This window comes from Pleurodeles waltl, chromosome 5, assembly GCF_031143425.1.
Source record: "Pleurodeles waltl isolate 20211129_DDA chromosome 5, aPleWal1.hap1.20221129, whole genome shotgun sequence".
In the NCBI taxonomy this organism is placed as follows: domain Eukaryota; kingdom Metazoa; phylum Chordata; class Amphibia; order Caudata; family Salamandridae; genus Pleurodeles; species Pleurodeles waltl.
In genome coordinates, this window is record NC_090444.1 from 1,861,637,301 (window position 1) to 1,861,652,203 (window position 14,903).

A 14,903-nucleotide genomic window follows, 5' to 3' on the forward strand; every position below is an offset into this window, starting at 1 on the left:
CTGGTAAAGGTTAGGTGCAAAGTTACTTAGTGTGAGGGCACCCTGGCACTAGCCAAGGTGCCCCCACATTGTTCAGAGCCAATTCCCTGAACTTTGTGAGTGCGGGGACACCATTACACGCGTGCACTACATATAGGTCACTACCTATATGTAGCTTCACCATGGTAACTCCGAATATGGCCATGTAACATGTCTATGATCATGGAATTGCCCCCTCTATGCCATCCTGGCATAGGTGGCACAATCCCATGATCCCAGTGGTCTGTAGCACAGACCCTGGTACTGCCAAACTGCCCTTCCTGGGGTTTCACTGCAGCTGCTGCCAACCCCTCAGACAGGCAGCTGCCCTCCTGGGGTCCAGCCAGGCCTGGCCCAGGATGGCAGAACAAAGAACTTCCTCTGAGAGAGGGTGTGACACCCTCTCCCTTTGGAAAATGGTGTGAAGGCAGGGGAGGAGTAGCCTCCCCCAGCCTCTGGAAATGCTTTGTTGGGCACAGATGTGCCCAATTCTGCATAAGCCAGTCTACACCGGTTCAGGGACCCCTTAGCCCCTGCTCTGGCGCGAAACTGGACAAAGGAAAGGGGAGTGACCACTCCCCTGACCTGCACCTCCCCGGGGAGGTGTCCAGAGCTCCTCCAGTGTGCTCCAGACCTCTGCCATCTTGGAAACAGAGGTGCTGCTGGCACACTGGACTGCTCTGAGTGGCCAGTGCCACCAGGTGACGTCAGAGACTCCTGCTGATAGGCTCCTTCAGGTGTTAGTAGCCTTTCCTCTCTCCTAGGTAGCCAAACCCTCTTTTCTGGCTATTTAGAGTCTCTGTATCTGGGGAAACTTTAGATAACGAATGCATGAGCTCAGCCGAGTTCCTCTGCATCTCCCTCTTCACCTTCTGATAAGGAATCGACCGCTGACCGCGCTGGAAGCCTGCAAACCTGCAACATAGTAGCAAAGACGACTACTGCAACTCTGTAACGCTGATCCTGCCGCCTTCTCGACTGTTTTCCTGCTTGTGCATGCTGTGGGGGTAGTCTGCCTCCTCTCTGCACCAGAAGCTCCGAAGAAATCTCCCGTGGGTCGACGGAATCTTCCCCCTGCAACCGCAGGCACCAAAAAGCTGCATTACCGGTCCCTTGGGTCTCCTCTCAGCACGACGAGCGAGGTCCCTCGAATCCAGCGACACCGTCCAAGTGGCCCCCACAGTCCAGTGACTCTTCAGCCCAAGTTTGGTGGAGGTAAGTCCTTGCCTCACCTCGCTGGGCTGCATTGCTGGGAACCGCGACTTTGCAAGCTACTCCGGCCCCTGTGCACTTCCGGCGGAAATCCTTCGTGCACAGCCAAGCCTGGGTCCACGGCACTCTAACCTGCATTGCACGACTTTCTAAGTTGGTCTCCGGCGACGTGGGACTCCTTTGTGCAACTTCGGCGAGCACCGTTTCACGCATCCTCGTAGTGCCTGTTTCTGGCACTTCTCCGGGTGCTACCTGCTTCAGTGAGGGCTCTTTGTCTTGCTCGACGTCCCCTCTCTCTGCAGGTCCAATTTGCGACCTCCTGGTCCCTCCTGGGCCCCAGCAGCGTCCAAAAACGCCAAACGCACGATTTGCGTGTAGCAAGGCTTGTTGGCGTCCATCCGGCGGGAAAACACTTCTGCACGACTCTCCAAGGCGTGGGGGATCCATCCTCCAAAGGGGAAGTCTCTAGCCCTTGTCGTTTCTGCAGTATTCACAGTTCTTCAGCCTAGTAAGAGCTTCTTTGCACCAACCGCTGGCATTTCTTGGGCATCTGCCCATCTCCGAGTTGCTTGTGACTTTTGGACTTGGTCCCCTTGTTCCACAGGTACCCTCAGTCAGGAATCCATCGTTGTTGCATTGCTGATTTGTGTTTTCCTTGCATTTTCCCTCTAACACGACTATTTTGTCCTTAGGGAAACTTTGGTGCACTTTGCACTCACTTTTCAGGGTCTTCGGGAGGGTTATTTTGCTAACTCTCACTATTTTCTAATAGTCCCAGCGACCCTCTAGAAGGTCACATAGGTTTGGGGTCCATTCGTGGTTCGCATTCCACTTCTGGAGTATATGGTTTGTGTTGCCCCTATCCCTATGTTTCCCCATTGCATCCTATTGTAACTATACATTGTTTGCACTGTTTTCTAAGACTATACTGCATATTTTTGCTATTGTGTATATATATCTTGTGTATATTTCCTATCCTCTCACTGAGGGTACACTCTAAGATACTTTGGCATATTGTCATAAAAATAAAGTACCTTTATTTTTAGTATAACTGTGTATTGTGTTTTCTTATGATATTGTGCATATGACACTAAGTGGTACTGTAGTAGCTTCACACGTCTCCTAGTTCAGCCTGAGCTGCTTTGCTAAGCTACCATTATCTATCAGCCTAAGCTGCTAGACACCCTATACACTAATAAGGGATAACTGGGCCTGGTGCAAGGTGCAAGTACCCCTTGGTACTCACTACAAGCCAGTCCAGCCTCCTACAACCAGTACTTGGTGGACTCTGATCTGACCTCTCCCCAAGAATTGGGAAAGAAGGCAGACAAATGGGTCAGAACAAGAGTGAACAGAAAAGTTCATACAGGGGGTGACAAAGATGGCAACAAAAAGAAGGATGGTAAGTCTTCTGACAAGGGTGGGGACAAATCTAAAAATGAGTCTTCATCAGGCCCACAAAAACACTCTGGTGGGGGTGGTGGGTCCAAATCCTCCTTTAATCAGAACAAGGAAAAGAAACCATGGTGCTATTTATGTAAAATAAAAGGCCATTGGACAACAGATCCCAGTTGTCCAAAGAAAGGCACCACTGCTCCTACCACTACAACCCCTACTGCTACACCTAGTGTCCCTACTAATAGCAGTGGTGGTAGGAGCAAACCTACTAATAGCCAATCCAAGGGAGTAGCTGGGCTCACTATTGGTAACTTAGTTGGGGTTGGTCTGATTAGGGAGACCACAGAGGCTACTTTAGTCTCTGAAGGGGCTATTGATTTAGCCACTTTGGTTGCTTGCCCCCATAACTTGGAGAAGTACAAGCAACTAACCCTAATAAATGGTGTTGAGGTCCAGGCCTACAGGGACACAGGTGCCAGTGTCACAATGGTGATTGAGAAACTGGTGCACCCTGAACAACACATACTTGGACACCAGTACCAAGTAACCGATGCTCACAACATAACACAAAGCCACCCCATGGCTGTTGTAAATCTCAACTGGGGGGGGGGGGTAACTGGTCCAAAGAAAGTTGTGGTAGCTTCAGATTTACCTGTAGACTGTCTATTAGGGAATGATTTGGAGACATCAGCTTGGTCAGATGTGGAGTTGGAGGCCCATGCAGCAATGCTGGGCATCCCAGGGCATATTTTTGCTTTGACAAGGGCTCAGGCCAAAAAGCAAAAAGGACAGGGAAGCTTGGATCCTGGAACAATGGACCAAGTGCTCCCTAAAGCTAGGGCTAGTAGAAGCAAACCACTTCCTACTATCCCTCCCTCTACAGTGGATTCTACTTCTGAGGAAGAAGAATTCCCTCCCTGTGCAGAACCTACACCAGAGGAGCTGGAAGCAGACACTGCTGAGCTTTTGGGTGAAGCGGGGCCTGCCAGAGAGGAGCTGAGTGTGGCACAGCAAACCTGTCCCACATTAGAGGGTCTCAGACAGCAAGCTGTCAAACAGGCTAATGGGGATGTCAGTGACTCTCACAGAGTTTACTGGGAGGACAACCTCTTGTACACTGAGCATAGGGATCCTAAACCTGGAGCTGCCAGGAGATTAGTGATTCCTCAGGAGTACAGAAAGTTCCTCCTAACACTGGCACATGACATTCCCTTAGCTGGGCACCTAGGACAAATGAAAACTTGGGACAGGCTTGTTCCCCTGTTTCATTGGCCTAGGATGTCTGAGGACACAAAGGAATTTTGTAAATCCTGTGAAACCTGTCAAGCCAGTGGCAAGACAGGTGGCACCCCAAAGGCACCCCTTATCCCACTGCCTGTGGTTGGGGTTCCCTTTGAAAGGGTAGGGGTTGACATAGTTGGCCCCCTTGACCCTCCTACTGCTTCAGGCAATAGGTTTATCTTAGTGGTAGTGGACCATGCCACAAGATATCCTGAAGCAATTCCTTTAAGGACCACTACAGCACCTGCAGTGGCAAAGGCCCTCCTGGGAATATTTTCCAGGGTGGGCTTCCCAAAGGAAGTAGTATCAGACAGAGGAAGCAATTTCATGTCTGCATACTTAAAGGCCATGTGGAAGGAGTGTGGTGTAACGTACAAGTTCACAACACCCTATCATCCACAAACAAATGGACTGGTGGAGAGATTTAATAAAACTCTCAAAGGCATGATTATGGGTCTCCCTGAAAAACTCCGCAGGAGATGGGATATCCTTCTACCATGCCTCCTTTTTGGCTACAGGGAGGTACCCCAGAAAGGAGTGGGCTTCAGCCCCTTTGAACTTCTTTTTGGACACCCTGTTAGGGGTCCACTCACACTTGTAAAGGAGGGTTGGGAACAACCTTTAAAAGCTCCTAAGCAGGATATTGTGGATTATGTACTTGGCCTCAGATCAAGGATGGCTGAGTACATGAAAAAGGCCAGTAAAAACCTTCAGGCCAGCCAAGAGCTCCAGAAGCAATGGCATGATCAGAAGGCTGTTTTGGTTCAGTACCAACCAGGGCAGAAAGTGTGGGTCTTGGAGCCTGTGGCCCCAAGAGCACTCCAAGATAAATGGAGTGGTCCCCACACAATTGTTGAAAAGAAGGGAGAAGTCACCTATTTAGTTGACTTAGGCACTGCCAGGAGTCCCCTTAGGGTGCTCCATGTCAACTGCCTGAAACCCTACTATGACAGGGCTGATCTCACCCTGCTCATGGCAACTGATGAGGGACAGGAAGAGGACAGTGATCCTCTACCTGATCTCTTCTCTTCCACAGAACAAGATGCTCTTGTGGAAGGTGTAGTTTTGGCAGATTGTCTTACTGCTGAGCAGAAAGACCATTGCATAAATCTCCTAGGACAATTTTCAGAACTCTTCTCTACTGTGCCAGGCACCACTTCTTGGTGTGAGCACACTATAGATACTGGAGACAGTTTACCTGTCAAAAGTAAGATCTATAGGCAGCCTGACCATGTCAGGGACTGCATAAAGCAAGAAGTTCAGAAAATGTTGGAACTAGGAGTGGTTGAGCACTCTGACAGTACATGGGCTTCTCCTCTGGTACTGGTACCAAAACCCAATTCTAAAGATGGAAAGAAGGAAATGCGGTTTTGTGTAGACTATAGAGGTCTCAACTTGGTAACCAAAACTGATGCTCACCCTATACCCAGGGCAGATGAGCTTATAGATACACTGGCATCTGCCAAGTATCTAAGCACTTTTGATTTGACTGCAGGGTATTGGCAGATCAAATTATCAGAAGATGCTAAACCTAAGACTGCATTTTCTACCATTGGAGGACATTACCAGTTTACTGTAATGCCTTTTGGTTTGAAAAATGCACCTGCCACTTTTCAGAGGTTGGTGAACACAGTCCTGCAAGGGCTGGAAGCTTTCAGTGCAGCATATTTGGACGATATAGCTGTCTTTAGCTCAAGCTGGGATGATCACCTGGTCCACCTATGGAAAGTTTTGGAGGCCCTGCAAAAGGCAGGCCTCACTATCAAGGCTTCAAAGTGCCAGATAGGGCAGGGTAAGGTGGTTTATCTGGGACACCTTGTTGGTGGGGAACAGGTTGCACCACTTCAGGGGAAAATCCAAACAATTATTGATTGGGTTCCCCCTACCACTCAGACTCAGGTGAGAGCCTTCCTAGGCCTCACTGGGTATTACAGGAGGTTCATTAAGAACTATGGCTCCATTGCAGCCCCTCTTAATGACCTCACATCCAAGAAAATGCCTAAAAAGGTATTATGGACAGCAAGCTGTCAGAAAGCTTTTGAGGAGCTGAAGCAGGCCATGTGCTCTGCACCTGTCCTGAAAAGCCCTTGTTACTCTAAATAATTCTATGTCCAAACTGATGCATCTGAATTAGGAGTAGGGGCAGTCCTATCACAACTTAATTCTGAGGGCCAGAATCAACCTGTTGCTTTTATTAGTAGAAGGTTGACCCCTAGAGAAAAGCGTTGGTCTGCCATTGAGAGGGAGGCCTTTGCTGTGGTCTGGGCTCTGAAGAAGTTGAGGCCATACCTGTTTGGCACTCACTTCATTGTTCAGACAGACCACAAACCTCTACTTTTGCTAAAACAAATGAAAGGTGAAAATCCTAAATTGTTGAGGTGGTCCATATCCCTACAGGGAATGGACTATACAGTGGAACATAGACCTGGGAGTAGCCACTCCAATGCAGATGGACTCTCCAGATATTTCCACTTAGACAATGAAGACTCATCAGGTCATGGCTAGTCTTATTGTCCTTCGTTTGGGGGGGGGTTGTGTAGGAAAGTACCATCTTGCCTGGCATGTTACCCCCATTTTTCACTGTATATATGTTGTTTTAGTTGTATGTGTCACTGGGACCCTGGTAACCCAGGGCCCCAGTGCTCATAAGTGTGCCTGAATGTGTTACCTGTGTAGTGACTAACTGTCTCACTGAGGCTCTGCTAACCAGAACCTCAGTGGTTATGCTCTCTCATTTCTTTCCAAATTGTCACTGACAGGCTAGTGACCATTTAAACCAATTTACATTGGCTTACTGGAACACCCTTATAATTCCCTAGTATATGGTACTGAGGTACCCAGGGTATTGGGGTTCCAGGAGATCCCTATGGGCTGCAGAATTTCTTTTGCCACCCATAGGGAGCTCTGACAATTCTTACACAGGCCTGCCACTGCAGCCTGAGTGAAATAACGTCCACGTTATTTCACAGCCATTTTACACTGCACTTAAGTAACTTATAAGTCACCTATATGTCTAACCTTTACCTGGTAAAGGTTAGGTGCAAAGGTACTTAGTGTGAGGGCACCCTGGCACTAGCCAAGGTGCCCCCACATTGTTCAGAGCCAATTCCCTGAACTTTGTGAGTGCGGGGACACCATTACACGCGTGCACTACATATAGGTCACTACCTATATGTAGCTTCACCATGGTAACTCCGAATATGGCCATGTAACATGTCTATGATCATGGAATTGCCCCCTCTATGCCATCCTGGCAAAGTTGGCACAATCCCATGATCCCAGTGGTCTGTAGCACAGACCCTGGTACTGCCAAACTGCCCTTCCTGGGGTTTCACTGCAGCTGCTGCTGGTGCCAACCCCTCAGACAGGCATCTGCCCTCCTGGGGTCCAGCCAGGCCTGGCCCAGGATGGCAGAACAAAGAACTTCCTCTGAGAGAGGGTGTGACACCCTCTCCCTTTGGAAAATGGTGTGAAGGCAGGGGAGGAGTAGCCTCCCCCAGCCTCTGGAAATGCTTTCTTGGGCACAGATGTGCCCAATTCTGCATAAGCCAGTCTACACCGGTTCAGGGACCCCTTAGCCCCTGCTCTGGCGCGAAACTGGACAAAGGAAAGGGGAGTGACCACTCCCCTGACCTGCACCTCCCCTGGGAGGTGTCCAGAGCTCCTCCAGTGTGCTCCAGACCTCTGCCATCTTGGAAACAGAGGTGCTGCTGGCACACTGGACTGCTCTGAGTGGCCAGTGCCACCAGGTGACGTCAGAGACTCCTGCTGATAGGCTCCTTCAGGTGTTAGTAGCCTATCCTCTCTCCTAGGTAGCCAAACCCTCTTTTCTGGCTATTTAGGGTCTCTGTCTCTGGGGAAACTTCAGATAACGAATGCAAGAGCTCATCCGAGTTCCTCTGCATCTCCCTCTTCACCTGCGGATAAGGAATCGACTGCTGACCGCGCTGGAAGCCTGCAAACCTGCAACATAGTAGCAAAGACGACTACTGCAACTCTGTAACGCTGATCCTGCCGCCTTCTCGACTGTTTTCCTGCTTGTGCATGCTGTGGGGGTAGCCTGCCTCCTCTCTGCACCAGAAGCTCCGAAGAAATCTCCCGTGGGTCGACGGAATCTTCCCCCTGCAACCGCAGGCACCAAAAAGCTGCATTACCGGTCCCTTGGGTCTCCTCTCAGCACGACGAACGAGGTCCCTCGAACCCAGCAACTCTGTCCAAGTGACCCCCACAGTCCAGTGACTCTTCAGTCCAAGTTTGGTGGAGGTAAGTCCTTGCCTCACCTCGCTGGGCTGCATTGCTGGGAACCGCGACTTTGCAGCTACTCCGGCCCCTGTGCACTTCCGGCGGAAATCCTTTGTGCACAGCCAAGCCTGGGTCCACGGCACTCTAACCTGCATTGCACGACTTTCTAAGTTGGTCTCCGACGACGTGGGACTCCTTTGTGCAACTTCGGCGAGCACCGTTTCACGCATCCTCGTAGTGCCTGTTTCTGGCACTTCTCCGGGTGCTACCTGCTTCAGTGAGGGCTCTTTGTCTTGCTCGACGTCCCCTCTCTCTTCAGGTCCAATTTGCGACCTCCTGGTCCCTCCTGGGCCCCAGCAGCGTCCAAAAACGCCAAACGCACGATTTGCGACTAGCAAGGCTTGTTGGCGTCCTTTCAGCGGGAAAACACTTCTGCACGACTCTCCAAGGCGAGAGGGATCCGTCCACCAAAGGGGAAGTCTCTAGCCCATTTCGTTCCTGCAGAAACCTCAGCTTCTTCTGTCCAGTCGAAGCTTCTTTGCACCCGCAGATGGCATTTCCTGGGCATCTGCCCATCTCCGACTTGCTTGTGACTTTTGGACTTGGTCCCCTTGTTCCACAGGTACCCTAGATTGGAAATCCACAGTTGTTGCATTGCTGGTTTGTGTCTTTCCTGCATTATTCCTCTAACACGACTACTTTGTCCTTAGGGGAACTTTAGTGCACTTTGCACTCACTTTTCAGGGTCTTGGGGAGGGTTATTTTTCTAACTCTCACTATTTTCTAATAGTCCCAGCGACCCTCTACAAGGTCACATAGGTTTGGGGTCCATTCGTGGTTCGCATTCCACTTTTGGAGTATATGGTTTGTGTTGCCCCTATCCCTATGTTTCCCCATTGCATCCTATTGTAACTATACATTGTTTGCACTGTTTTCTAAGACTATACTGCATATTTTTGCTATTGTGTATATATATCTTGTGTATATTTCCTATCCTCTCACTGAGGGTACACTCTAAGATACTTTGGCATATTGTCATAAAAATAAAGTACCTTTATTTTTAGTATAACTGTGTATTGTGTTTTCTTATGATACTGTGCATATGACACTAAGTGGTACTGTAGTAGCTTCACACGTCTCCTAGTTCAGCCTAAGCTGCTCTGCTAAGCTACCATTATCTATCAGCCTAAGCTGCTAGACACCCTATACACTAATAAGGGATAACTGGGCCTGGTGCAAGGTGCAAGTACCCCTTGGTACTCACTACAAACCAGTCCAGCCTCCTACATCCACCTATGGAAAGTTTTGGAGGCCCTGCAAAAGGCAGGCCTCACTATCAAGGCTTCAAAGTGCCAGATAGGGCAGGGGAAGGTGGTTTATCTGGGACACCTGGTAGGTGGAGAACAGATTGCACCACTACAGGGGAAAATCCAAACTATTATAGATTGGGTTCCCACTCCTACTCAGACTCAGGTGAGAGCCTTTTTAGGCCTCACTGGGTACTATAGGAGGTTCATAAAGAACTATGGCTCCATTGCAGCCCCTCTTAATGACCTCACTTCAAAGAAAATGCCTAAAAAGGTATTGTGGACAGCTAGCTGTCAGAAAGCTTTTGAGGAGCTGAAGCAGGCCATGTGCTCTGCACCTGTCCTGAAAAGCCCCTGTTACTCCAAGAAATTCATTGTCCAAACTGATGCATCTGAATTAGGGGTAGGGGCAGTCCTTTCACAACTTAATTCTGAGGGCCAGGATCAACCTGTTGCTTTTATCAGCAGGAGGTTGACCCCTAGAGAAAAGCGTTGGTCTGCCATAGAGAGGGAGGCCTATGCTGTGGTCTGGGCACTGAAGAAGTTGAGGCCATACCTGTTTGGCACTCACTTCATTGTTCAGACAGACCACAAACCTCTACTTTGGCTAAAACAAATGAAAGGTGAAAGTCCTAAATTATTGAGGTGGTCTATATCCCTACAGGGAATAGACTATACAGTGGAACATAGACCTGGGAGTACCCACTCCAATGCAGATGGACTCTCCAGATATTTCCACTTAGACAATGAAGACTCATCAGGTCATGGCTAGTCTTATTGTCCTTCGTTTGGGGGGGTGTTGTGTAGGAAAGTACCATCTTGCCTGGCATGTTACCCCCATATTTCACTGTATATATGTTGTTTTAGTTGTATGTGTCACTGGGACCCTGCCAGCCAGGGCCCCAGTGCTCATAAGTGTGCCCTGTATGTGTTACCTGTGTGATGACTAACTGTCTCACTGAGGCTCTGCTAACCAGAACCTCAGTGGTTATGCTCTCTCATTTCTTTCAAATTGTCACTAACAGGCTAGTGACCAATTTTACCAATTTACATTGGCATACTGGAACACCCTTATAATTCCCTAGTACATGGTACTGAGGTACCCAGGGTATTGGGGTTCCAGGAGATCCCTATAGGCTGCCACATTTCTTTTGCCACCCATAGGGAGCTCTGACAATTCTTACACAGGCCTGCCACTGCAGCCTAAGTGAAATAACGTCCACGTTATTTCACAGCCATTTTACACTGCACTTAAGTTACTTATAAGTCACCTATATGTCTAACCTTTACCTGGTAAAGGTTGGGTGCTAAGTTACTTAGTGTGTGGGCACCCTGGCACTAGCCAAGGTGCCCCCACATTGTTCAGGGCCAATTCCCCGGACTTTGTGAGTGCGGGGACACCATTACACGTGTGCACTACATATAGGTCACTACCTATGTGTAGCTTCACAATGGTAACTCCGAATTTGGCCATGTGACATGTCTAAGATCATGGAATTGCCCCCTCTATGCCATCCTGGCATTGTTGGTACAATCCCATGATCCCACGGGTCTGTAGCACAGACCCGGGTACTGCCAAACTGCCTTTTCAGGGGTTTCACTGCAGCTGCTGCTGCTCCCAACCCCTCAGACAGGTTTCTGCCCTCCTGGGGTCCAGCCAGGCTTGGCCCAGGAAGGCAGAACAAAGGACTTCCTCAGAGAGAGGGTGTTACACCCTCTCCCTTTGGAAAATGGTGTGAAGGCAGGGGAGGGGTAGCCTCCCCCAGCCTCTGGAAATGCTTTCATGGGCACACATGGTGCCCATTTCTACATAAGCCAGTCTACACCGGTTCAGGGACCCCTCAGCCCTGCTCTGGCGCGAAACTGGACAAAGTAAAGGGGAGTGACCACTCCCCTGACCTGCACCTCCCCTGGGAGGTGCCCAGAGCTCCTCCAGTGTGCTCCAGACCTCTGCCATCTTGGAAACAGAGGTGCTGCTGGCACACTGGACTGCTCTGAGTGGCCAGTGTCAGCAGGTGACGTCAGAGACTCCTTCTGATAGGCTCCTTCAGGTGTTGCTAGCCTATCCTCTCTCCTAAGTAGCCAAACCCTCTTTTCTGGCTATTTAGGGTCTCTGCTTTGGGGAATTCCTTAGATAACGAATGCAAGAGCTCATCAGAGTTCCTCTGCATCTCTCTCTTCACCTTCTGCCAAGGAATCGACTGCTGACCGCGCTGGAAGCCTGCAAAACTGCAACAAAGTAGCAAAGACGACTACTGCAACTCTGTAACGCTGATCCTGCCGCCTTCTCGACTGTTTTCCTGGTGGTGCATGCTGTGGGGGTAGTCTGCCTCCTCTCTGCACTAGAAGCTCCAAAGAAATCTCCCGTGGGTAGACGGAATCTTCCCCCTGCAACCGCAGGCACCAAAGAACTGCATCACCGGTACCCTGGGTCTCCTCTCAGCACGACGAGCGAGGTCCCTTGAATCCAGCAACTGTGTCCAAGTGACTCCCACAGTCCAGTGACTCTTCAGTCCAAGTTTGGTGGAGGTAAGTCCTTGCCTCTCCACGCCAGACTGCATTGCTGGGAACCGCGTCTTTTGCAGCTACTCCGGCCTCGGTGCACTTCCGGTGGAAATCCGTTGTGCACAGCCAAGCCTGGGTCCACGGCACTCTAACCTGCATTGCACGACCTCCTGAGTTGTCCTCCGGCGACGTGGGACTCCTTTATGTAACTCCGGGTGAGCACTGTTTCACTCCTCTTCGTAGTGCCTGTTCCAGCACTTCTGCGGGTGCTGCCTGCTTCTGAGAGGGCTCCTCGTCCTGCTGGGCGCCCCCTCTGTCCCCTGACGCAATTGGCGACATCCTGGTCCCTCCTGGGCCACAGCAACATCCAAAAATCCTAACCGCACGACTTGCAGCTAGCAAGGCTTGTTTGCGGTCTTTCTTCAGGAAAACACTTCTGCACGACTCTCCACGGCGTGGGCATCCATCCTCCAAAGGGGAAGTTTCTAGCCCTTGTCGTTCCTGCAGAATCTTCAGCTTCTACTGTCCAGTAGCAGCTTCTTTGCACCCACAGCTGGCATTTCCTGGGCATCTGCCCATCTCCGACTTGCTTGTGACTTTTGGACTTGGTCCCCTTGTTCCACAGGTACCCTCGTTTGGAAATCCATCGTTGTTGCATTGCTGATTTGTGTCTTTCCTGCAGAATTCCCCTATCACGACTTCTGTGCTCTTTGGGGAACTTTAGTGCACTTTGCACTCACTTTTCAGGGTCTTGGGGTGGGCTATTTTTCTAACCCTCACTGTTTTCTTACAGTCCCAGCGACCCTCTACAAGGTCACATAGGTTTGGGGTCCATTTGTGGTTCGCATTCCACTTTTGGAGTATATGGTTTGTGTTGCCCCTATCCCTATGTGTCCCCATTGCATCCTATTGTAACTATACATTGTTTGCACTGTTTTCTAATACTATACTGCATATTTTTGGTATTGTGTACATATATCTTGTGTATATTTGCTATCCTCATACTGAGGGTACTCACTGAGATACTTTTGGCATATTGTCATAAAAATAAAGTACCTTTATTTTTAGTATATCTGTGTATTGTGTTTTCTTATGATATTGTGCATATGACACTAGTGGTACTGTAGGAGCTTCACTCGTCTCCTAGTTCAGCCTAAGCTGCTCTGCTAAGCTACCATTATCTATCAGCCTAAGCTGCTAGACACCCTATACACTAATAAGGGATACCTGGGCCTGATTCAAGGTGTAAGTACCCCTTGTTACTCACTACAAGCCAGTCCAGCCTCCTACAAACCCTCACTGTTTTCTTACAGTCCCAGCGACCCTCTACAAGCTCACATAGGTTTGGGGTCCATTCGTGGTTCGCATTCCACTTTTGGAGTATATGGTTTGTGTTGCCCCTATACCTATGTGCTCCTATTGCAATCTACTATAACTTTACATTGCTTGCATTACTTCCTTTTGCTATTACTGCATATTTTTGGTATTGTGTACATATATCTTGTGTATATTTGGCATCCCCATACTGAGGGTACTCACTGAGATACTTTTGGCATATTGTCATAAAAATAAAGTACCTTTATTTTTAGTTTAACTGTGTATTGTGTTTTCTTATGATATTGTGCATATGACACCGGTGGTATAGTAGGAGCTTTGCATGCCTCCTAGTTCAGCCTAAGCTGCTCTGCTATAGCTACCTTCTATCAGCCTAAGCTGCTAGAAACACCTCTTCTACACTAATAAGGGATAACTGGACCTGGTACCCACTACAAGCCAGGCCCAGCTTCCTACAATAGGTATAAAGAAAACCTTTGTATTTCCAAAATGGGCACAAGATAAGCTGTTGAGAAGCAGTGGTTATTTGCACATCTCTGAATTCCGGGGTGCCCATACTATCATGCGAAATACAGGGCATTTCTCAAATAGATATCTTTTTTTACACACTGTCTTACATTTGAAAGGAAAACATGTAGAGAAAGACAAGGGGCAAAAACACTTGTTTTGCTATTCTGTGTTCCCCCAAGTCTCCCGATTAAAAATGGTACCTCACTTGCATAGGTAGGCCTAATGCTCGCGACAGGAAACGCAACATGGACACATCACATTTTTACATGGAAATCTGACGTGTTTTTTGCAAAGTGCCTAGCTGTAGATTTTGGCCTCTAGCTCAGCCGGCACCTAGGGAAACCTACCTAACCTGCGCATTTTTGAAAACTAGACACCTAGGGGAATCCAAGATGGGGTGACTTGTGGGGCTCTCACTAGGTTCTGAGACCCAGAATCCTTTGCAAACCTCACAATTTGGCAAAAAAACACTTTTCCCTCACATTTTGGTGACAGAAAGTTGTGGAATCTAAGAGGAACCACAAATTTCCTTCAACCCAGCATTTCCCCAAGTCTCCCGATACAAATGGTACCTAACTTGTGTGGGTAAGGCCTAGCGCCCCTTACAGAAAATGCCCCAAAACACAACGTGGACACATCACATTTTCCCAAAGAAAACAGAGCTGTTTTTTGCAAAGTGCCTAGCTGTGGATTTTGGCCTCTAGCTCAGTCGGCACCTACGGAAATCTACCAAACCTGCGTATTTTTGAAAACTAGACACCTAGGGTAATCCAAGATGGGGTGACTTGTGGGGCTCTCACCAGGTTCTGTTACCCAGAATCCTCTGCAAACCTCACAATTTGGCCCAAAAACACTTTTTCCACACATTTCAGTGACAGAAAGTTCTGGAATCTGAGAGGAGCCACAAATTTCCTTCCACCCAGTGTTCCCCCACGTCTCCTGATAAAAATGGTACCTCACTTGCATGGGTAGGCCTAGTGCTTGTGACAGGAAATGCCCCAAAACAGTATCTGTACACATCAAAATTATCAAATACAAAACTACCTTTTTTTGCGGGGGGTACTTGTGTTTTTAGTCCTGGGCTCAGCAGCAATC

At 48.9% G+C, this 14,903-nt stretch overlaps 1 protein-coding gene across 1 annotated transcript in view; it reads left to right on the forward strand.

Moving 5' to 3' along the window:
* Window positions 1-14,903, forward strand: part of TCTE1 (t-complex-associated-testis-expressed 1) — a 171,032-nt gene that overhangs the window by 122,933 nt on the left and 33,196 nt on the right. The window lies entirely within an intron of this gene.